The 22,629-nt window shown below is 64.6% G+C and overlaps 2 non-coding genes across 2 annotated transcripts; both read right to left on the reverse strand.

The window, feature by feature from the left end:
• Positions 1-2,618: 2,618 nt before the first annotated feature.
• On the reverse strand, positions 2,619-2,703 carry MIRLET7B (microRNA let-7b). The gene has a single exon (NR_049422.1). It is a non-coding gene; the product is annotated as a microRNA let-7b (primary transcript).
• An 846-nt stretch (positions 2,704-3,549) lies between these two features.
• Positions 3,550-3,618, reverse strand: MIRLET7A-1 (microRNA let-7a-1). Its single transcript, NR_049220.1, has one exon. It is a non-coding gene; the product is annotated as a microRNA let-7a-1 (primary transcript).
• Between the last annotated feature and the right edge of the window lie 19,011 nt (positions 3,619-22,629).

The raw sequence follows: 22,629 nt of genomic DNA on the forward strand, positions 1-22,629 counted from the left end.
AAGAGCATTTGCACTGGTTTTACAGCGAGCTGGTGCAGACGCGGAGCGTGCCCTGAGCAGCAGGACAGCGAGCGGCCCCCTGGCCCCGGCCTGGGACCCCCTCGGCCCCACCCACCGCCCTGGCACCCCCTCAGCACCAGCCACCACCGCTCCGAACCACGCCACGTCCGGGAGCATCTGTGCTCTGTCTCGAGTTATTTTGTGCATCCGAGTCTAGGAGGGCTGATTTATTAGGTCTGGGAACAAACTTTTTTTTTTCATGTAAATGAATGGCACCGGCTTCTTTGCTTTCTGCCACTGGGGCTTCAGGAAGTTTTCCTGGGGAACGCTCTACTTTGTGATGGGGGTGGGGGGACCGGTGTTTATTTTTCCTTAGGATTTTAAAGGAAACTGAAATGGCTTTTGGGCTCCTGGCGGCATGTGACAGGCCAGCCCTGCCCCTTGACCCTGAGAGGGAGGCCCCCCCGTGAGGCTGGGCCTCGGCCACCTTACCTGGTCCTGGCCCCAGGTGACCGCCCCACCTCGCAGAGCCAGGCCTGCGGGGGGGGGGGGGGGGGGGGGGGGGGGGGGCAGTCCTTTGACCAGGCCGCCCCAGGCCACAGCCGGTGGGAGCCACAGCCCAGGACAGGCAGCAGGTGGCGCCAGACGTCCAGCCGCAGGGGGGACTCGGGCCCTCCCACCTCGCCATGCCCCCCCTGCTCACCCCCTCCGCCCCCCCGCGGCACTCCGGCTCACATGCACACATTTAGGAGCATCCTGACCCCCGTCTCCAGGGACAGCCAGGTGGCAGGGGAGAGGCTGGAAGGTGGCTGGCTGGAATGTGGGGAGGGACACTGGGTGATCCAGGTAAATCTCCAGGAAGCGACCCCGACGACAGGGCTGGGTCCAGGGCTCCCTGGGGGCCTCCCAGCCCCCCATCTGTCCACCAGGAATGGCTGCTGCATGTCCCTGGCTGCTCCCCGCTGGGCTGTGGACTCCAACCCCAAGGCTGGGCACAGCGCAGCTGCCGGGAGGAAAGGGCGAACGAGGGGCTTAGACACAGACCACTGTGGTCAGACGTGGTGCCTGAGCTGCAACATGCGGCGGAGGGGGCTGTGCCTTCAGAGCAGGAGGGGTCCAGGTGAGAAGACGCACAGGCAAGAGCGCGGGCTGGATAAAGGGATTAGGATCCCCAAGAAGCTCTGGGGGCGGAGGGAATGAGGTGCTCAGAGGGCAGGGACAGAGAGGACGCTCAGGGGACCCAGTGGCCAGGCCCTGCCAGACTGACGATGGGTGAGGAGGGAAGTGGACAGTGCCCAGGCTTGTCAGCCACCCTGGTGCCAGGGAGTGACAGGGGAAGGGAAGAAGTTCCCCCCCCCCCCGCCCGCGGAAAGCCTTCTCTGCCTCCAGTTGCACCAGCTCAGACAGCCCCTGGCGTCGGACGCCTTCCGCCCGGGCGCCCGCTGTCCCTGAGACGGCGAAGTGGAACCTCCTCGGGCGCGCAAGCCGCACTTGGGCTCGAGCTGCAGAACCCCGGCCAAGATGACAGCTAGGGGACAGTGGAGTGGGGGGGCCCGGGGCACCCAGAGGAGGGTCCTGCCGAGCCCTGGCTGCTGCACGCGTGACCAGGAAGGGCCCCCCTTAGCCAGCCCCGCTGGGCCCCTGGCTGGGTCTGGAGCCTCCCCTGGTCCCTGGCCCAGGGTCTCGACCCTGGATCACGGAGGACCGTCCGAGTCTTCGCTGTCCTCCTGTCGGGCTGGCGCATTTGAGGGCCGCCTTGGTGTCCAGTCCCGTGTGCCCTGTGTGGCCGGCAAGAGCCAGCGGGGGGTAGCCTCTCACAGGGGGCGGTGGGCAGACTCGGGGGGCTGGGAAGGTGGTGCCTCATAGGGTCGGGGCCAGGCATCACGGGCGAGGGGCAGGGTGTGGACTCCCCAAGGGGTGCACTCGTGCTCTGTCAGGCACGGACGGGCCTCTGCTAACCCCCAGACTTTGGACCTGGGGGGACGGGGCTGCAGCGGCCGTTGGCGTGAGGCTCGAGGCCTCCGGGAGAAACAGGGTGAACACTGGGAAGGCAGTTGGCCCAAGGATGGACACCTGAATAAGGGCTCCCCCAGAAGCCGTCCCGAGGGAGCCGGGCACAGGATGGGGAGCTCCCGGGCTGAGACAGAGCAGCAGGTGTTGAAGTGGCCTTGGAGGCTGGGCCCTGGCCTGTGCCTGCAGCTGCTGATCAGCGTCCACGCCCCCGGCAAGGAGTTCTCGGAGGTCTCTTCGCAGGAGGGGGGCTGAGTGACATGTCTGGGGCCTGGGGTCCAGGACGGAACCCTCTGGAAGGGCCCACAGGCTGCTGGATGGCAGGCCGGGAGTACCTCCTGGCCACGGCTCCACAGTCACGTCATGCACACCCCTTCCCGGCCGATGCGCCCCACGACAGCGCCCACAGGCGCACGCCCTCCATCACCCAGTCCCGGGGCTTTGGGAATGAACAGGGCACGACTCCAGATTCTCATCAGAACAGCTTTTATTGAAGCCGAGGTGTGCATGCTGCAGCCTCCCGCCCACCTGGCCCGTGGCCCGGGGCCCCCGGAGTCACCTGCTGGGCATGGGGGCGGCCCTCCCGTGGGGACGTGTCGCTGGGCTCCTCGGGGAAGGCAGTAGGTTGTATAGTTATCTTCCGAGGGGGCAACATCACTGCCCTGAAACCACACAACCTACTACCTCACCCCGCCGGTGCCCGGGGTGCGGGAGGGTCCGCTGTCCCGCCCCTGCCCCATGCCCAGCCCCGGTCCCTGCCTGGCGGTTGGTGGCCACCAGAGCTGAGCCGGAAGGCTGGGCAGGCGCAGGGCAGGAGGGATAGTGCAGATGGCACACGTGGCACAGCCCACTCCATCCCCCTGCAAGCTGTGGGGGGCGGCATGTAGGAGCCCGTGTCCCCAGGGCCACGGTGCTCACAGAGCCTCCCCTAACATCCTGCCTGCAGTGCTGAGCGGCAGGGACGGGGCAGCCTCGGCCCCCCTCCGTGGAGGTGCCATTGCTGACCAGAGGCCTGACGCTGAGCTGGGCAGGCTGGGGAGGGCGCTGGGGGGTGTGCTGAGGTTCCCCCTGGGGGTCTGCCCTGCAACCCCAGCCTCGTCCTAAGTCCACGGCTGCTCCTCCCGATGCCCACTGCTGGCCATGGGGATGGAGCCAAGGCCACAGTCCATACGCAGGGGGTGGGAGGGTGGGGAGCGGAGGCAGGCAGGGCAAAAACTGTCCCCTCAGTCCCCCCCAGCTCTCAGGACAGTGTAGGGGGACAGAAGGGTCGACTCTGAGCCCTCCCCTGCCCTGCACGCCTCACACAGTACCGTCTGCAATCCTCATTCGTCCCCATTTCGCAGAGGAGGAAAGTGAAGCCCAGGGAGGTCAAAAGACCTGCCCAAGGTCACACAGTGAGTGGAACCTCGGCCTGCCAGACCTAGTGCGCAGCAGCCACTGCCCCCGCCCCCGCGGCTGCTGCCCCTCCCCAACTGCACCTACATCCCTCCCCAGCCAGGGTCCTAGGTGCTGTCCATCGGCGATATTACAGCCACTTCAGGAAAGACAGTAGATTGTATAGTTACCCAGAGCAGGGCAGAGCCCCAAACTATACAACCTACTACCTCACCCCAAAGGGCCGTTGGTCATGGCACACGGACGGACGTCGTGGCTTCCAGAGGCGCCTCCTGGAGTGGGGGGGCGGCTGCAGGGCCAAAGGGCACGGGGAGCCGGGCAGGCAGGTGGGCAGAGGCCCTGGGCTGTAACCCCCGGAGCAGCCACGAAGGCGGGAGAAAACCACAAACCCAAACCCGAGGGAAAAAAAGAGAGAGATGTAGGGAGGGAGGGGCCAGGCCTTGCGGGAACTGTTGCAATGGCTGGATCACCCCCGTTGGGACAGGAGGGGCCGTTATGTTCCCACGGGTAGTCTCCTGCCTTGGCGACACCGGGAGGAAGGCCACTGTTTGCTGGAAGCCAACGTGTGTCTAAAAAGGCGCTGCAAGTGTCCCCCTGGCTACCCAGCCCCTCTCCGGCTGCCCCAGGACCCACTGGGGGCCTTAGAGCCTGCTCCCTCCACCCGCTGGACAGGCAGTGATGCCCTGCACATGCGCTCTGCTCAGCCTGCTGCCGCCCAGAGTGACCTGAGCGTCCCCACCTCAGCAGAGGCCACAGGACACTCTTCTTTCAGAAAAGGGACCTGACTCCTCTGGGGAAGGCACCTGGGGCAGAACTGGAGAGACCCTGGCAGGCTCTGCACTCAGGGCTCGAGGGCACAGCCAGCCTGGATCAGTGTCCACCACGGCCACCACCTTCCTGGGGGGACCCTGAGGCAGAGCTGGTGACATAGATGCCACTCTCAACCCATCTGATAGGTGAGCACACCAGGGCCCAGAGACATAGCATCACCTTCACACCGTCACAGCTGGCAGGTGGCAGAGCCGAGATGAGGACAGTCTGCTTTCCGCCTAGTGAAGTAGTCCGAGTGCTCTGAGCTCCCCAGCCCCCGGCCCTCCTTCCATACCCCCCACGACACCCCCAGCAGGCTGCCTCCTCTGGGCAGGCCCCAGGCTGGGCAGTGCCGCAAGGTCCTTGCAGGCCCAGTGAGGCTGGGATTGCTGATCCTGTCTTGCAGTGACGATGGGCCGGGGGGTGGGGTCCTGGGCCCCCTGTCGGGGTCGGGGAGGGGGTCTGCTCTTGGGCCGTGCTGGGCGGGGCCTTGCCCACTGCTGCAGAGGGAGGTCTCATGCCCAGGCCCGTAGGCAGGGGCAGCTGCCGCTCCCTGAACGAGCCCCGGGCATCCTGGAGCCCACCCAGCAGCTCTGTGAGGTGAGTGACTGTTAGACTCATTACTGGGGGGAAAACTGGGCCAAGGACCTGGCTCCCGGCCCAGGGGTCCCCCATGAACGCCCAGGGGACTCTGGGGGAGGGACCCTATGCCTGACCCAATCTCTGGGCTTCAGACTTAGCTGCTGAGACCCTTATGCCTGCACACTGCAGGGCCCTCCTGGCTCTGACCTCTGGTGCCAGCAGGGGGAGGGTGGCACGAGGCAGGGGGGGAGCCCTGCAGGTGGAGCTGGCTGCAAAGCCAGGCTGGCCTCCTCGCTGTGCTTCTCTGGGCGCATCTCATGCCCTCGAGGGCTTAGATTTCCTCACCGAGACATGGGGTCAGTGCAGGAGCTAGCCCTCAGGGCGTCTGGGTAGCACCAGGCCACCCTTAACCAGGGCTGGAATCCACGTGTGTGCCACTGCGCAGACTCTGACACCCCTTGCCTTGCAATCTGCACCTGCCTGTCCTCCCTAGGCCTGGGCTTTTGCTCCGAAGCCTTCCGTGCTAACCCCAGGAGGGCCCCAGCCCCAGCTGGAGACACAGACTGTACATCAGGCCAGCCCATGTGCTGGGCCCCCCAGGGTGGGGAGAGACGGGGAGAGAAGGGGAGGCTAGAAGGAGACACACACCGTGCTCCGCACTGGCTGTCACCACAAGCACCCACTCCGGCGGCCTCCAGCTCAGCCTGGGACAGGCCCATGTGCCCTGGTTTCCTTCACTGGGCCTTTGTTCTTGTTCTAGGCTAGACTCACCGTGCGGCATCTCATGTCGAGGATCGGTCCTGGGTGCGTTAGGACTGCATACGAGCGCTGGTTCACGGCTGGGCAGAGAAGGGGCTACCTCGAGCACTGCTGGCCCCAAAGGGCCCTGAAGGCAAGCAGGGCACCTGGACGGTGGGCCCCAGGGACAGAAGAGTCCTCACGTGCAGAGCAGGTCGGGGCTGAGCACTCCTCTTTCATTCAGACTCTGCAACAGAGCACATCACATCTCCTTTGGGCCACGGCCAGTCATGGTGGAGGCCAGAGGGAACCGTCAAAGGGGACGGTGTCACGAGTGCAGCATGTGCACATTGTGGGCATCACTGGGGGAACCTGCTGAAGGGTGGCAGGAGGAGGAGAGACACAGCTGAGGGCAGAGGACACAGCCTGGGCAGAGGTTTGGCGGTGGGACCATTAGATCTCTGCCTAGGGACCCCCATGTCTGGTGGCAGGACCTGGAGACGAACAGGAGGGACACAGCTCTGACCACATCCCTCCTTGCTCTGAAGTCTCCGGAGCAAGGACGGTCGGAGAGGCGTGCGGTGGTGCCAGGGGCCATCTGGGCCATCCTGCGAGCCCCCCTGGGGTGCACCCACACTGAGGCTGGGGCAGCAGACCCGCTCACCCGTCTCCCGCAGGATGGCAGGGCGAGGACCCTGTGGGCTCAGGCCGGGCGGGAAAGAGCAGGCCAGACTGTGGGGGTGCACTCACTGAGAGGAAGGCCAACTGTGGACAGGAGCCCCCAGATCAGCACCACTTCTTGACCTGTTCGGGATTTATAAAAAAAGTAACCAGCGTCAGGATTGGGAGAGGCCTCAGCCATGCCAGAAGCCATGCCAGAGCTCTGTGTCTCCTCCCCAGACGTGCCCCACCAGCCCGCGAATCCCATGCTCCCTGCAGGGGCCTGGAGAGGAGCCTCCGTGGCCACCTTGGGCTGCACAGCTCTGGCTCAGAGACGACGGAGACCCGGGCCTTGTCTTTGGATGGTCAGGGCCGCTGATGTCCCAGTGCTGGGTGGCTAATGCCACATCAAGCTGCACGGACGCTCTGGGGCCTGGAGTTAGGAGGACCCAGGAGTGGGGAGACAAGCTCCCCGCTTTACAGAGAAGGCTCTGGCCAGGCCAAGGCTCTTGCCCCGTGGCAAGCAAGGCCTGGGATCCTCCCGAGGGCAGAAATCCCAAGGAAGGGGCTCCCAAGACCTGCCCGGAGGCCTCAGCCAGGGCTCGCTTGATCGATCGTGACCCCACCTAGCTCTGGCCCATTCCAGCCAGATGCCCACCCAGGACTTGCAGGACGGAGGGGAGACGGCAACACGGATCCTCAAAATAAAGGACACGGGTGTAAGACACGCACACGGCGGAGCGCTGACCACCTGCAGGGCATGGAAGCTGAACTCGGGATGCTGCACGTGGGGCCCGACCCACGGGACCTGTGCCTCTGCTTCTTCCCACCGAGTCCCTGCCCGGTGCCGGCCCCCCAACCCTCCTCAGCCCGTCTCTGTCCTCTGCCAAGGGCGACCACCCCAGCTGTTCCAGCTTCCTGCCCACGAGGGCCCTGTCTCCTGTCTGGACACTGGGGAGGCCCCCAAGGGGCGTCCCAGCTCTGCCCCAGCTCAGGGACCAGCCGTACTCTCTGGGGCCCCAGGCCTCCTGCCCGGAAGACCCAGCACTGCGGCAGGTGGTGTGGCAGGTGGGAGAGGTGCCCGTGGTCGTCGGCGGCGTTCCTCTCTCCCGGGGGCCTGGGCGGGTTCCCTGCACACCTGCTGCATTATTTCTCTCGGTGACCAGGAAGCAGAGATCGTGACCCCCAGCAGGGTCCCCACTCTGGCTTTGCCTATACCAAGAAGGGGTTCACGCAAAATGTGGTTTTCTTTAGCCAACAACACGGGTTTTTTGGGAGGTGAGGGTGAGGACTTCCATTTCTGGGTCTCTGGCCCATCTGCGGAGACATTTCTGAGTGAGTGGGGTACGGCCCCGACTTGGGGTGTCCGAGGTGGAGGGGCAGATTTGCTGGGCCTTACCTGCCCCACATTCCCAGGGACCAGCACAGGCCTAGGCCTGGGGAGGACCCTCTTTTTCTTGGGGGAGATGGCAGGAATCCTGAGACAGAGCCAAGGGGACCCTTCCCAGTCAGCCCAGATGACGGCTGGCAGGGGTGGCAGTAACGCCCCATGGAAGGGGCTCCCCGAGCAGGGCCGCCGGGGCGTGAGAACTCGGCAGTCGCCCTGCCAGCCACCAGACCCGGTCCTGCAGTGTCCGCCTGCGGGCAGGGCGCTGGGCAGCCCCGGGTGGGAGGAGCCAGGCCAGCCGGGGACAGGTGTGTGGGAGGCCTTAGTGGGCAGGTGGCCCTTTCAGGGCCGGGTGGATGTCTGGAGTGAGAGAGGCAGACAGACGGTGTCACCCCGCAGTCACCTTGGGCTTGGCTCGGGGCCACCGAGAGCCGGGAACCCCCCCTCCGGGGCCGCCCCCCACTGCCGCCCCGATTGGGTTTCTCCCCATAAAGCGGCCAGTGTTTCTGCTCGGCAAGCCGTGCCAACAATGGAGTCTGGGAAAAAGACGTGGGGGTGGCATCCGGGGGCCCTCGGCGGGGGACGGGTCTCCCTGAAAACGCAGCCCATAAAGCTAAGGAGGTAGCAGCCTGATCGACTCAGGCCGGGGCCGTGTGCCCACCGTGGGCCTGGCACGGCCAGGAGGCGGGGAGACTCCCACCCCGGAGCGCATGATCTACACGGCGCCCAAACTCAGCAACTGAGACAAATACTGTCAAGTTCTTAAAAACCAACACAAAAACATCCACGGTGTAAAAACCTCAAACCTGAAGACAGAACGGACCTGGGTGCTGACTTCTCCTGCCTCGGGCCCCAGCAGCACCAGCCCAGGGCCCCGCTGCCCCCAGCAGCACACCTCAGGGTTGGAGTAGCCAAACCGGATCGGGAATCCAAATTTCTCTGGCGCGAGGCTCCTCCCAGAGCCCCACGTACCCCTGGGTGCTTCAAGCCATGCGGGTGGGGAACTGGCACCTCCAGACCAGAGCCCCCGCGCCAGCCCCCCACGGGTCTGGACAGACCCCAGCGCTCCGTGTCTTGGGGCCCGAAGTGTTCCCTTGTGCACCCTCCCTATGCAGCTGCCCACCCCCCACCACGATAGGCACCTCCACAGCCTGTGTCCGACGCTCCAGCTCCCCGCTTTCCTGTGCCCAGGGACCTCCGGGCTGGCCTAGTGAACGCCGCTCCCCAGGGTCGGGGCCAGGCCCGCAGGGGTGCCTGGAGCCCAGAGAAAGGCCAGGCACACAGGTGGCAGCCCTTGGGGAGCCAGGGCACAGGCTCCAGCCGGGTAGGCTGACACACCGGCATCCGTGGGGGCCACGGGCCTGGGGGAGGAAGGGACACCTGGCTCCGAGGTCCCCTGGGTCAGGGTTCCAACCTCTGCTGTGGCTCCAAGCAATGATAAGCATTGGGCGAGCCAGCACCTCTGGCCTCAGCTGCCCTTGCAAGTGGGACAAGGATGCCGGGGCCATCAGGAGGATGCTGGGGGTGCCTCCGTGCCTGGGGCAGGGTGTCCGCGGGGGTGGGGGGAGCTGGGACTCCCAAGGGAGAGGCAAGCACGCAGAGCCCTCTGTGATCCCGTGGGCATCTCCGCATGGTGTTCATCGTTGGGCAGCAGCACTAACCTCAAGGGCGAGCGTGCATCTGAAATGTTCTCCATTTAGGCTGCAGCCTGGGTTGCGAGACGAGTGGCGGCGGGCACGGGAGGGCACCAGATGCACACCTGTCATTAACAACGTCTGGCAGGGACCCCGCCCCAGCTGCAGCAGTCCCCCCAGACGGTCATTCTGCCGAGGGGCTCCACGTTCCCCCAGGAGCTGGTGCGTCTGGCCTGGCGCGTGGCCACCACCTGGTCCCAAGGGCTTTCCTGGGGGGAGCCAGGGTATGAGTAAACCTCACTTCATGGTGACAGAACGTTCTCTCTGGGAACCGCAAGGAGAGCGCATCTGGGAAGGGCCTGGGGCAGCGTCCAGCAAGCCTCCCCACCTCAAGGGCCGGGCTGGGCCACAGGTGTCTGGGGAGGCCCCAGCCGGCTCCACGCATGCTCTACTGGGTGTCCCCTGACGGGGTGGAGGTGACCCTCAGCCATGGCCAGGGCTACCCCCGCTCAGCCTGACACAACTCCCTGGGAAACGGCTTCAGCCCCTTTAAAAGGCACATGCTGTCCTCGAACGCCACTCCCGGCCACTCCTGGGGCCAGACAAGGAAATTTCTATGATCCCCCTCTAGGAGGCAGGCGGCCCCTCGAGGACCTCGTCGCCCTAGGGTCCGCGAGCCCTGCCCACTGCTCCCGCCACCTGCCAGGCGGCTGTGGCCCCACTGCCCGGGGCTGGCTCCAGAGACGGCGGCGTGTCCTCTGGCCGCTCCGCGGGTCCCTGCGGCCGAGACTCCCGGGATGCTGCGCGGCCTCCGCCTGCGGCGCCGTGGGGGCTACTACCCCGCTCCCTGGGGCGCGCAGAGCAGGAGCCGAGCCGGAGGCTGGAGGCGGGGGCTGCTCCCAGCCCTGGGAGGTGCTCCAGGAAGTGGGGCCTGCGGACACAGGACGGCGCAGGGCGCGGCGGGGCCCGGCCACGGGGATGAGGAGGCTCCGCTGGCTCCAGCCCGTGAAGCCGGCTGCGAGCGGCCCTCGGCCGGGGCTCACGTCCAGGAGGCCCCGTCCCGCGCCCTGAGGACAGGCCCGAGCCGCGTCCAGCCCGGAGCGCAGGCCTGAGCCGGGTCCTCTCCCCGCGGGGCCGGAAGGGAGCGGGTCCTGCTGCCGGGGTCCGGGAGCCCCCCCCCGGGGCCGCGTCATTTCCAGAACTGTCCGAGCAGCTCGGTGGCTGCCAAGGACTCCCTCCAGGAGCATGGCTTTAATTACAGCTCCTCTGGGCTCTGCTCGCAGCATCTCCGTCTGCTCGGCAGGGAAGCCCGGGGGGCGGCGAGGGGGCCGGGCCGGGTGAAGGGCCGGGGTTCCCGGCTGCCTTGCCAAGACGCGCCGGTGCCAAGCCCAGGGCGGCCGCGGCCAAGGCCGGGCTGGGGCGGGGGCCGCTGCTGGGCTCCGTCCAGGCCACTCGGGGCAGCCGGGCGGGCAGTGGTCTCCCTCCTCCCGCCGCCCGCCGCCCGCCGCCGCCTGCCGGCCTCACACAAAATGGCGGAGGGCTGCCGCGGCCATTTTGTGCAGCCCGGGAAGACAAAGGCCGCGGCGGCGGGGCGGGAAGGAGGACCGTCCACTCCTGAAGCGCGGCCTCCCGCCGGGCGCGCAGGTCCAGGAGGGCCTGGCCAGAGGCGGGCGGCAGTGCCTTCTCCGGAGCCTGCCTCCTGCCCCCGCCCCCCGAGCTCCCTCACCCCTTGGGGGAGCCCGGGTGGTCCTGGGGACGACCTCCCGCCCAGGGCGGCGGCCGCACTCGAGGGGACACGGAGACGCAGGGCTGAACGGAGGCGCCTGCAGGACGAAAATCCTCCTGTGCCCCAGACCCTCAAAGGGCGGTCTTCACCGGCCGCCGGCGGGGTGGCCCCTGAGCAGATGGCCCGAGGGCTGCCCTGCATTCCAGGGACATCCCAGCACATCCAGCCTGCGGGCCGGGCTGGCAGACTGTGCCCACCCGCCGCCGGCAGGCGCACGGACAGCTGGCAGGACCGGCCATGCCAGGGCAGTGCCAGGGGACACCGGGCAGGCCGGCTCCAGGGACGCCGGGCCGCACCCCTTCCCGAGCTCCTGTGGCACCAGAGGCCCTGCCTGATGGGGGCCCCAAGCCGGCCACGTCTCAAGCCTCAAGGGCCCTGTTCTGAATCTGCCGGGTGACAGCCCACCCCTGGTCTGTGTCCCTCTGGGGACACAAGGAACTGTCCCAGCAAACACCCGCCAGACCAGAAGCCTCCCTGGAGCACAGCGTGCTCGGCGACCGGGAGGCACCAAGAGCCCGTGTCTCTCTGACTCTGCCCTGCCCGTGGTCTCCACGTCTTTGGGCTCACTCAGAACCCCAGACGTGCGGCAGCGACCAGCAGGACTGCTCTGGGGGCCTCGGGTCCAGCCACAGGCCGCCCCTCCCCGCCTGCGCCCAGTGAAAACCCGAGGTTGAACCAATCCCACTTTACAGACCAGCAGACTAAGACCAGGGGGTCGTCAGGGCCTGGCTCTGGCCGAGGCCGGTGCGCGGCTCCTGAAGGGCACTGGGTCCAGGGAGAGCCCAGGCCCACGTCAAGTTACAGGAGAGAGTGGAATCGGGAGGGAAGCCCAGCCCTTCCTGCCGTGGGGACGCATGTGGTCTGGAGGGCAGGTGCCACGGTCCCTCTTGCTTGTGTGACCACAGCTGTCCTGACAACCAGCTGAGCGTGACAAGGTGCTGTCCTCACTGAGGACCGCTCCTCGGGGCAGCTTCTCCTCGGGAGCCACCCCAAGGGGATGAGAAGGACTCACTGCCCTGGTTCAAGTCCCCACTTGCCCGAGATGGCTGCAAACGTGCGTACCACTGCCAGGGCATATGCTTCCTATTGAAAATGGGGCAAATGCAAACAGCCTGCACCGGCCACGTGCCGGGCACCAGCCTGAGCCCACCGTGCTGAGTGCCAGTCAGTCCCCATTACGGCCAGACCTGCAGAGCACGAACAACCACAGAGAGGCTAAGTTACTCTCCCCCACACGCAGCCAAGACAGCCGTCATCCCGTCCTGTGCTCCAGGCACAAGGGAACAGAAACCCACAGACGTCTCCATTTACTGAGCCAGGTGACTCGGTTGCTAAGGGCTGGACCCCTCTGTGCTAGGTGACCCAGGCAAGCCCCACATCAGAGACCTTCCCTCTCTCTTCCTCGAGATGACAGCAAGGCCATTCTGGGTCCCCCGGGTCTCCAAGGCCAGCCAGGCGAAATGGACTCGTGTTCTCAGACAAGAGCAGCTCGGATCCAGGCGTGCTGGAGCCGACAGGAGCTCGTGCTTCCCCACCCAGAGCTGGCCTGCTGACCCTCCAGCTCCACGGTCAGCGGAGAATAAGGCCTCCAACCGGGGAGATGCCCGAGGCCAAGTGTCCAGCCGAGCGCAGACAGGGGAGGGAACCCAGGGCAGCACAGATGGCAGCCCCAAGCACTGCCAGCCCCACCGGTCTGGGAGCCTCTTGGTTTCATTCCAGCGAGAAGACTCCTCACCCCGGGCACCATTCCATGGAGGCCCTGAGCTGGAGGCCCCGTCCCCAGCCTCCTGTCCACCCCCCCCACCCCACCCCGCTGGAGGCTGCCTTTCAGGACCCAGCAGCCCAACATGGCAGAAAGGCCACCCGCTCCTGGATCCCAGACGCATTTCTGCCCCTGAGCTGGCTGGGGCCAGGCCCCGACCCCGCCGCCCCTTGACCTCCCGGAGCATATGCTCCCCCGGGGCACCCACCCAGCAAGGCCGTCAGCAGAGCGATGGCTCTTAGAGGAGGGGCGTCCGGCTCAGGGCCTGGCACACTCACAGGCACCGAATCGAAGGTGGCCATGTCGGGGGGCAGCTGGCAGGGCAGGCCCTCCTTGCCACCGGCCCGAGAGGGTTCGCCTGGCGCCTCTCCCCACACGTTTCAGCATTAACTATCCCCAGCCAGAGTGCTGCTCAGACTCGGCGAGCAAGCACTGAGCGATGCCCATCATTCCGCACCTTGTCAACATTCTCACTGGGACAAAAAGACCGAGTGCAGAGTGTTCTCAAGGCCCTAATTTCTATCTGGTAAATAAAGGCTGTGCTATCTGGGCACCGGGCATTAGAATGAACTGCTGCCCTCCTCGGCCGTGGGCACCACACACGGGTCAGCCTCGGAGCAGTGGCTCTGCCGTGGGGCGTCAGGCCCGTCCACACCAACCTCTGAGGAACAGGGCAGCCTGTCTGTCCACACCGTCTGTCCACAGGAACCTGGGGTGCTGGGGACGGCGGGGCCACATCCCTTCAGAGAACCAGCTGCCACTGGGTGCTGAGCAGAGGCGCGCGGCTCCTGTCCTACCGGGCGTGGGGGAGGCAGCAGGGGCTTAGCACGGCCAAGGCCCCAGAGATGGAGGGAGCCTCCCCTGAGCAGACCTCTCCCCACCCCGGGCCACATCCAGGCCGACTTCAAGGACAACGATACTGAGTCAGTTCAGACACAGATCCCACCAACCGAGTCACTGCTCCCCATAAACCTCTGGCATCTCCCAGCTCAGCATCCCGAAGGGGCTCCATCATCCCGATGACCCTCCGGGACCACAGATGAGGCCAGAGCCGAGCTCTTCACGGTCCCTGGCCTCCGTTTCTGGCTGCACAGAATGGAGACGATTGGCTGCACCTTGCTGGTCCGCTGGGCCGTGGGAGGGCATGTGTGCACGCAGGAGGGGTGGTCCTCCCCTCTGGCCCTGAGCATGTTCTCACACCTGTGGCAACTGGGCTGTACGGTCATCCTGCTGCCTGAGGACAGAGTAAGCACCTACTGCATGCACTGGCCTTGTCTTCTGTCCACCGCACGGTATGGGGAATACGGGTCCTGCCCTGGGAGAGTCCCCCCACCCCCAGGCCTGTCCTCCACCCAGGCAATTCCCCACCTGTCCTGGGCCTCGGCGGCTATGCACGGACCCCGTTCCCCTGGCCCCAGAGCCCTTCTAGCACCCCAGGTGGGCTGGCCCTGCCTCCTTGGACCCCCACTCGTTCCTGGGGACGCACCCCTGTGGCCTCCGCTCAGGGCTTGGAGGCAGGACCCAGCTGCACATACTGGTGCCTGCCCTGTAGGAGGGTGTACCTCCGGGGGCTTTGGGGGATTTCACAGTGGACCCCCAGGAAAGAACCTAGATGGCTTTGGGCAGAGCCCCGCGGGCCCTGGGGACATCTGGGACCAGCTGCACCCTCAGGTCCATTTCCCCAGCGACAGCACCCCCAAGCTCCTTGGCCCTCTGCTCAATGTCGTCTCTTACCCGTGCCGTGCCCTGCCCTGCTTTCTCTCTGCCTCTACTCTGTTCTTCCCCTTCCCCTGTTACCCGCCCTGGGTCCCCTTTTCCCTCTGTCCCATGGCCTTTGTGGGCCTCCCCCTCTCCCCAACCCAGTTCCACCCCCACCCTGGGCACCGGCTGGGGTAGGCTCTGCGTGCAGACACAAAAGCCCTGGAGGCAGCATCTGCAGAGTCTTGCGGGCAAGCTGGACCTGTAAACACATGAGGCCCAGATGGCAGAGGGCTCCTGAGCCCAGACGCAACAGCCTGGGGTCCTCTCCACATGGACCTGGGGGGCAGGTCTGCCCTGGCCATGGCAACAGCGGGGGAGGGGAGGGGAGGGGACGCCTGTCTGGCCCACATGGCCCCACCGACTCCCCAGGAGCCTAGCATCAGCCAAGTGGGCCCTGCCGCCTGCATGGGGCGCCGGGCTCTCAGGGGAGGAGCAGGGTGTGTGCAGGGGGCTCCGAGCACAACAGGCCGCCATTAGGGCCATGGGGCTGCCGGGAGAGGGAGTGGCAGGCCAAGGGCCTTCTCACCTGCTGAGCCCCTGAGCTCTGTGCACTCCAAAGATACTCCCGAGCAGTCCCCAGCAGCTGGCCCGAGCTCTCCCACCGTGGACTCCCGAGACAGATGGCTCCTTGCAAAAGGAGCTTCACACAACTTCTGTGCAGAAGGGAGCCACAAACACGGGCCTGAGTCCAGCTTCCTGGGGTAAGAGACCTGGGCAAGCCCCTGACTTCTGGCAGAACTTGGTTCCTCAGCTACAGAAAGAGGCTGGAGGCAGGTCAGGGCCGAGGCTGGAGCAGACCCAGCGGAGCCTGTGCAAATGTGCGGGCAGTGCCCAGCTGGCTCCTCGGTGCTCTGCAAGCCCTGTGGGTGTGTGCATGTGACAGTTTTCTGGGGGCATCCATCCCCAGGGGGCCGCAGCTGGCGGCAGGTGTAGGGGCAGGACCCGGAGCCATTGAGACGCAGGTTCAAAATCAGACTCGGCGAGGCCTCATGGCTTGGCCGGGGCCCCTCGCTGCCTCTCTCCCAACCAAGGCATTTAGGGTTGGGGAGAATCAGATGACGCAGTGTGGGAGGCGTTCAGGAGGATGAGAGAAACACAGCTGTGCTGAGCGTGAGCGCGCACCCTCCCCGCCCCCTGCCCTCGCCCAGGGCCTCAGGGTGTCAGGGAGCGTAGGCACCAGGCGGCTCTCTCGGCATCCCCAGCATGACCGTTGCAGATGGTGCTCCCTGAACACTACTTCCTGCAAAGGACAGTCTTTTCCTCTTTGCTTGGGCTGCTAGGATGCTCAGCGCTGAATTCACAGGTCTTCACCAACAACCGGAGACTTCTATGTGACATGGCTTCTTTTAGGGCTACCTTCAATTTTCCCTTTGCCCTAATTTCCTGTTTATTTTTATTTTCTGCATTGTCTATATTGCTCTAAACTCTAACAGAGGTATATGTATTTTTATATTTGTGTGTATTTATTTATTTATTTATTTATTTATTTATTTATTTATGTGACAGAACATAATATCTAACATCTCGGTCCCCTGTCCACCCATATGATCAGTGGGGGCTATGTGTGTACGCTTCATCTTGCAAGTAGTGGATTAGGACTGATCCTAAGCCAGAACCCCCACTTCTTGGCCAGAAGAGGCTCCCTCTTCTGCTCCTACTGATACCTGGTGGGGCCAGGGCACACAGGAAGAGGTCGGGATGCCTCTTTTGCAAATGCAAAAACAGAATCCCAGGGAGAAGCCATGGTTTCCCCAAGACCACACAGCAGTGAAGGCCCGGTAGGTCTGTGACCGAGGAGGTCTGACCTGGAAACTGCGGCTTCGTCCCCTGCCCTGATGTGGGCATTCCCGTGAGCCCTCAGGGTTGGCGAGGCTGCCCCCAGGCTGACCCCGGCGATGGAGGTGCTGTCCTTGGACATTGCAAAAGGCACGGACAGAGAGCCTCCGGCTCTGCTGCCCCACACGGCACCTGCTATGGGCAGGAGGCTCCCCACCCTGTTGTTGTGCAAATGGACCATGACCCCCACACAGAGCTGCTCAGATCTTCAGATCAGGGTGCAGACCTCCCCCTACTTGGGTGTCTCCCCAAGGTCATGAAACTAACCCGTGGCCGTAGCAGGCCTGGGTTCCTGGGATACGGAGCCTCTCCTTGCTGCCTCAGAGATGCAGTCAACTAGGCCCCTGGCCACACAAGCCCCCAGTCTGCCTCGACCCACCATCTCATCTCACTTATTAGCACCAGCACACGTAAACCCGAAATAATGAATGTAGGGAACTGGACCGTGCTGAGCTCGGCAGAGGGAGGGGCCAGAAAAGCACCACGGTGGCCAAACACCGGGAGGGTCTCCTGCCTTTCAGTGAAGCATAAACCACTGTGCTTCCTGGGTGCCCACCGTGTGCAAGACTTGTGTCCCGTCCCCTGGCCCTCTCAGTGAAGCCACGAATGCTCTGGGATTTATTGTGTGTCCCCAACACTCCCCCAGGAGGAATTGCCGCCCCAGCCTTACGGACGAGCAGATCGAGGCTCTGTAGGAGCCTGTCCAGGAGGACGGCTCACAGCTGGGGGGCTGGGCGTGCCCATCCCTTGGCACCACCGCAGGTGGCAATGGCCCAGAGCTCGCTCAGGAGAGTCTCTGTGCCAAACTCGGCCCTCCCTGATTCCATCTGCTTGGAGGGGGCGAATCAGAGCACTCAGGCCGCAGGGCAGACAGAGGACGCACTGAGAGGCGATGGCACACAGCAGGCCAGGGAATCCTTGGCTCTGCTCCTCACTCCTGGTCCTGGAGCAGGGTCTCATTCACCTGCCCAGGGCCAAGCTAATCCCTCAGGAACTCTGGGCAGGGTGGGCCTGGCTGCAGACTGGGGTCTGCAGGGCTGGTGCTGGGCTCTTTTGAAAGATGGGCTTGTGTTCCCTTCCTGGCCAGGCCGCCCACCTCCCGGGCTGCCTCCCTGCCCTGGCCCAGGGCAAAGACCATCTACCTGGGCTAGGTGGTCCTGGAGTGTCTCCCGAAGTCCACGATGGGTTCTGGCTCCTTGGGAGTGGTCTGGGAGGGCTCACGTTCTGGAAGACACAAGGTGACCAAGGAGTCAGCGGCACAGGCCTGCTGGCACATGGCCTTGGGAGGGAAGGGGGCTCGCTGTGACCCTCCCCTGCCTCTCATTCACCCTGCACAACCGCCTGCAGATGGGCCCAGCCCACCACTCACAGCAGGCAAGGCGCCCAGGTGCCCGGGTTACAGAACCAAGGAAAGCCTCGTCTGACCGCCCTCCTCCCAGCCCTGACCTGGACTCCCACCTGAAACCAAACCCCAACCACTGGCTTCCTTAAATCCCAGCCATGCACATCTCCAGTGTCTGCAGGGGAAGGGAGCTGACGGCGTGTGGCACCTGGTGCCACACCACGGGGTGGCCCTTTGCAGTGCCTCAACCCCCTAGCTCCAGACCCACATTGGCTCCTACCCTTCCCTGGGCCCCGAATGTCCTCCTGCTGTCAAAGGCCTCGTTCCTACCCATCCTTTAGGTCCCTCTTCCAGGGATGCCACCTGGGTCACAGACCTCCCCCGCTCTGGTGGTAGCCAGGCTGGGGGTCCCCTGAAATTAGCTCATGGATTCTTATGCTGCCTGTCCCTGCCAAGGCTGGCAGCTCGGCAGCAGCAGTGACCAGCTCCTACGCAGCTGCGTGCACCGTGGCCTAGCACAGTGCCCGGCACCCAGGAGGCACCCAGGATGACGGGGAAGCGCCCCCCTACTATTGGAACAATGTCTCTAGACAGGACTCCGGGTCTTTTCCCAATGAGCCAGCAAGAGAACAGCCCGAGACCGACGGAGCGGGAACACCAGGCCCTGAGGTCCTGATGGCGTCTGCCCGGTGACTCCCAGGCGGGGCTCTTGCTCCTGCCCTGCCTCCGGCTCAGGCTTGCATCTGGGGTCCAGGCTTCCCCAAAGCAGGACTGGCTCCCTGCGCGTGAGGACAGAACGGCAGACCCGGACCCAGGCCCGACTCACCGCAGAGAGGAACCAGGCTGGGCTGCAGCGGGACCCACTCTGCCTCTGGCCTAGGCCGAGCGGGAACGGGTAGCTGGGAGGAAGGCACTGAGGCTCCCCTTCCGCACCGTCTGTGAGCGCCCCCGGGGTCCTGACCACACCCATGCAAGGTGGAAGGCTCCCGCAGATCCCCAGGGGCAAGCAGGCTCGGTCAGGAAATCAACCTTCCCCGGACCCATCACCCGGACCCGTCCCACCCGAAGCAGGAGTCCCTGGCGCTGAGTCACCCAGTTGTCACCGGCTGGCTCACAGCCCTCCCTGTCAGGCCTCTGCCTGGGGCTCATAAGGGCCCGGAAGCAGGAGGGGACCTACTGGTAGGTCCCCGGATGTGCTTGGACTCCCAGCCCCCAAATGCTGGGTGGAACCCCAACAACACCCCTGAAGATGGGGGCCTACAGGAATGTGAGCCCGACGCGCTGTCTGTACACAGTGTGGACTCAGGGCCCCGAGTCACACAGTGCTGGGTTCTAATCCTGCTTCCCCTCTCACTGCCTAGAGCCTCTCTCACCCTTAGACTCCCTAGCTGCAGGACGGGGCTTCTGGGATGGAGCACCTCACCACCTCATTTTATAGGAGGGAAGCATCCCCGAGAAGGGACTGCCCGGAGGCAGCACAGCCCTGGCCTGGCCGGCTGGGACGCCCCTGCCCCTGACCCCCGCCTCTCCTCCCAGCACAACGGAGCCCCGGCGTGCACGGGTGTTTAATGACCCCAGGCCCATCTGCCTGAGCCCGTAGGATGGGCAGGTCAGGAAGTCCCCTGAGCGAGGGCGTCTCTGATGCCCTCACCTGGAGTTGATGGGACAGCACACCGGGGCCTGCCCAGGAAAGAAGCACCCCAAAGAAGTACGCACCCACTCCTCTGGACTGCGAGCTCGGCCCGGTTGGGGCTCACCAAGGGCGGCTACCATGGGCGTCACACTGTGGTGCCCACAGGCCCAGCAGCCAAGGGAGCCCTCCTTTTTGCCAACAGCTCAATGCAACTAGCTGGTGTTAGGAGCAGAAGGCAGGCTTCCGGGGGGCTGGGGGAGATGAAGACAAGACGTGGCCACCCCACACCTGCTCTGGACACACGAGGGGTATGGAAAAATTCTGTCTTGACGTCCTGATGGGTGAGCAGAGCTCCAGCTTCGGGAGCAGGTTTGGCTCTGGGATCCACGCCCAATCCCCATAGGACACGGGAGCCACACGTGGCCACGGATGGAAACGTCCCAAGGACAGCTGCCCCGGGCGGGTGATGCGAAGGCTGGGTGCCCCTTCCAACTTCAGAGCAGCACTGAGAATGCTCTCCCCCGGGGCCTTCTGCTACCCCCATATCCTTGCACCCACTCTCCCAGTGACGGCCCAGAACAGCCAGGCTACGTGTCCACCTGTCCTTCCTCAACAGACCAGCCCACATGGTGTGCGGCGTGGGGAGGGAGGCCAGGGGCCCCCGCCTGTCTCAGGGCCAGTAATGAACTTGGGCCCCCAAGTCCCAGAAGTCACAAGGCAGGTTGGGGGAAGCACAGGGATGGTGCAGACCCACTGGCTCTGCATGCTGGGCGGCTCTGGGCACAAGATCGCCCTCTCCTGCCGTTTCCACCCACGCCGTGCAAGAGCCTGCCCACCTCCTAGAGCTGTGGCACCGCCGCTGACAGAAGTAGAGGCCCCACGCCCAGGCCTGGCTCACAAGGATGCCTACCATCGCTGCCCGCCGGGGGGCCTAGAACCACCCAGGGGCCCGGCACGGGGGCCCGTCCCCTCTCAGAGCCTGTGCCCCGTGGGATGGTCACTTGGATGACGGGGTCGGCAGCTTTTTCCCACACAGTTCTGGCCTCTGGAAAGACTGTGGCACAATGAGGCTGGTGCCTGACTGGTCAGAACCAACACCGGGCCCCAGCAGGATGTCTCAGAGGTCCATCCCCGCCCACCCTGGTCCCCTCCTTGCCCATGCCCATGTCCCAGTCTCCAGAACATTCCTGAGTATCTGCAGGGTAGCCCAGGGGCCTCTTCCAGCTCTGGACAAGCCCCTTCACCTCTCTGGGCCTCAGGTTCCCCACCTGTTAGGGACAACGACACATACCTCTTCGAACTCAAGCAAGATTAGGGATAATACCTGCTCCATGCCCAGGCCCAACGGGGCTCACTGGACTGCATGCCCACTGCTACTGTCCCCCAGGGTGCTTCGAGGACATGTGCGAACTTGCTCTGGGCCTTTATCTTGGAGAAACTCCTTCTTGATCTCTTATCTTACCAGGGACCAAGTCGCCTGGGGCGTGGGTCCTGAGTGGACACCGTGGGGCAGGAGCTCTGAGCCCCCAGCAGGAACCTTGATGTGGGCCACGCTGCAGGGCCCAGAGCCACAGGAGCACGGACCCCCAGGGGGCTCAGCCTGCCTCGTCCATACTTCTCTTTGAGATTAAATTGGGCCCCTCCGAGGTCACGTGTAGGAGAAACATCCTCCCTGCAAGGGCTAGTTGCTAATGAGTCATGCACAGAGCACACCCTCGATTTATGTGCAGAAACGCCCTGCGGAGGACTGAGGCCTGGCCCTGGGGTCATGCCACGTCCGATTCCCAACGCCTCAGATACTCAAAGCAGGTTGGGAGGTGTCAGAAGTAGGCTGCAAGGGACGGCCTGGGTGGCTCAGGGGTTTAGCGTCTGCCTTCGGCTCAGGGCATGATCCCAGGATTAAGTCCTGTATCGGGCTCCACGCAGGGCGCCTGCTTCTCCCTCTGCCTGTGTCTCATGAATGAATAAATAAAAACTTAAAAAAAAGAAGTAGGCTGTGAGCTTGTGGGCCTCTGCACCCTTCTGCCAGAGTCGGCCAGATGCACAAGAGAGGGGTGCAGCTCTGCAGCTTCATTTGGGTCAACGTGGCTCCAGCAGGGACTCGGGGAGCCAACGGCTACCACGGCAGGTGAGGTCACAGGCAGGCTCACATTCCCGGGGATGCGGCATCTAGTGGCAGAGCTGCTGGCACCTGGGGCGGAGCCTGGGCTGCAGGGCCCACCAGGCCACGGAGGATCCCCCGGGCTGCGTGGCCTGCAGGAGCCTGGCCTCTCGGAGCCCCGGGTTTTGCATCTTAAAAGCCGACATTTACGGCTACTGGACAAAGCTGACGTCGGAGAACAAACAAACGTGAAGCCCCCAACAGCTCGGCCTGCACACGCACCAGGGCTCCCGCCAGGCAGCTGCCCACACCACACAGGTGACCGACCTGGGTCTAGAAAAGCGAGTCCCCACCAGATGTGTGGCCGTTCACACTCCCATCTTGAGCTCCACCAAGTCGGGGGGCATCGCACGGGATGTGGATGCCTCTAACGGGAAAGGAACAGGCCCCAGCACCCACGTGACAAGAGTCCTGCTCTCCACAGGCGTCTGTTCCAGACGTCAGACTGCAAACACTCAGGGTGCGAAGGGAGATGTCAGGGCGGGCTCTGTCCCACCGCGGCACTGCAACCACCATCGGCTTTGAGGGGCCCCTCCATGCTCCCCGTTCTCAGTGCCCCCCCCGCCCCCAAAATTGCCTCTGCTCCTTTTCAAGGGGCCAGACGTACCCTAGTGATGGTGCCGCCCTCACTGCAACCTCCTGCTCTTTCCCTAAACGTGTCTCTTTTAGGGGGAGAATGTGCAGCGAGAATTTGGGTGGGTCAGGGTCACTCCGGTCGGGCAGCTTAGTTTTGTGATTTAAATGAGTTTTTTTCTTCACTCAGTAAGATCTGGACAACTGAGAAAAGGAGAAAGAGGCGGCCAACAGGCCTCCTCTGCTGAGCCCAGGCTGCGCGGACTCCCCTCCCCAGAGGGGCCCCCACACGCGCCAAGGTGTTCCCACCTGGCAGTGGCTCCCACTGGCGCATCTGCTGAGCGGCCACATGACATCCCCACATGCTACCTGACCCAGACTCCCCACCCCGGGCAGCGACCGGCCGCTCCGTTTCTCACAGAGAGGCTTCATGCATAGATCTCTCCCCTTCCCCGGGGGAGGTCCCCCAGAAGTGGGGTCCCCACTCAGAGCCCAGGAGCACTTTCACACACCCAAGGCAGCAGCTCCAACCTGGCCCCTTGGAACCTTCTGGAGACCC

Source organism: Canis lupus, chromosome 10 (genome assembly GCF_011100685.1).
Source record: "Canis lupus familiaris isolate Mischka breed German Shepherd chromosome 10, alternate assembly UU_Cfam_GSD_1.0, whole genome shotgun sequence".
In the NCBI taxonomy this organism is placed as follows: Eukaryota; Metazoa; Chordata; class Mammalia; order Carnivora; family Canidae; genus Canis; species Canis lupus.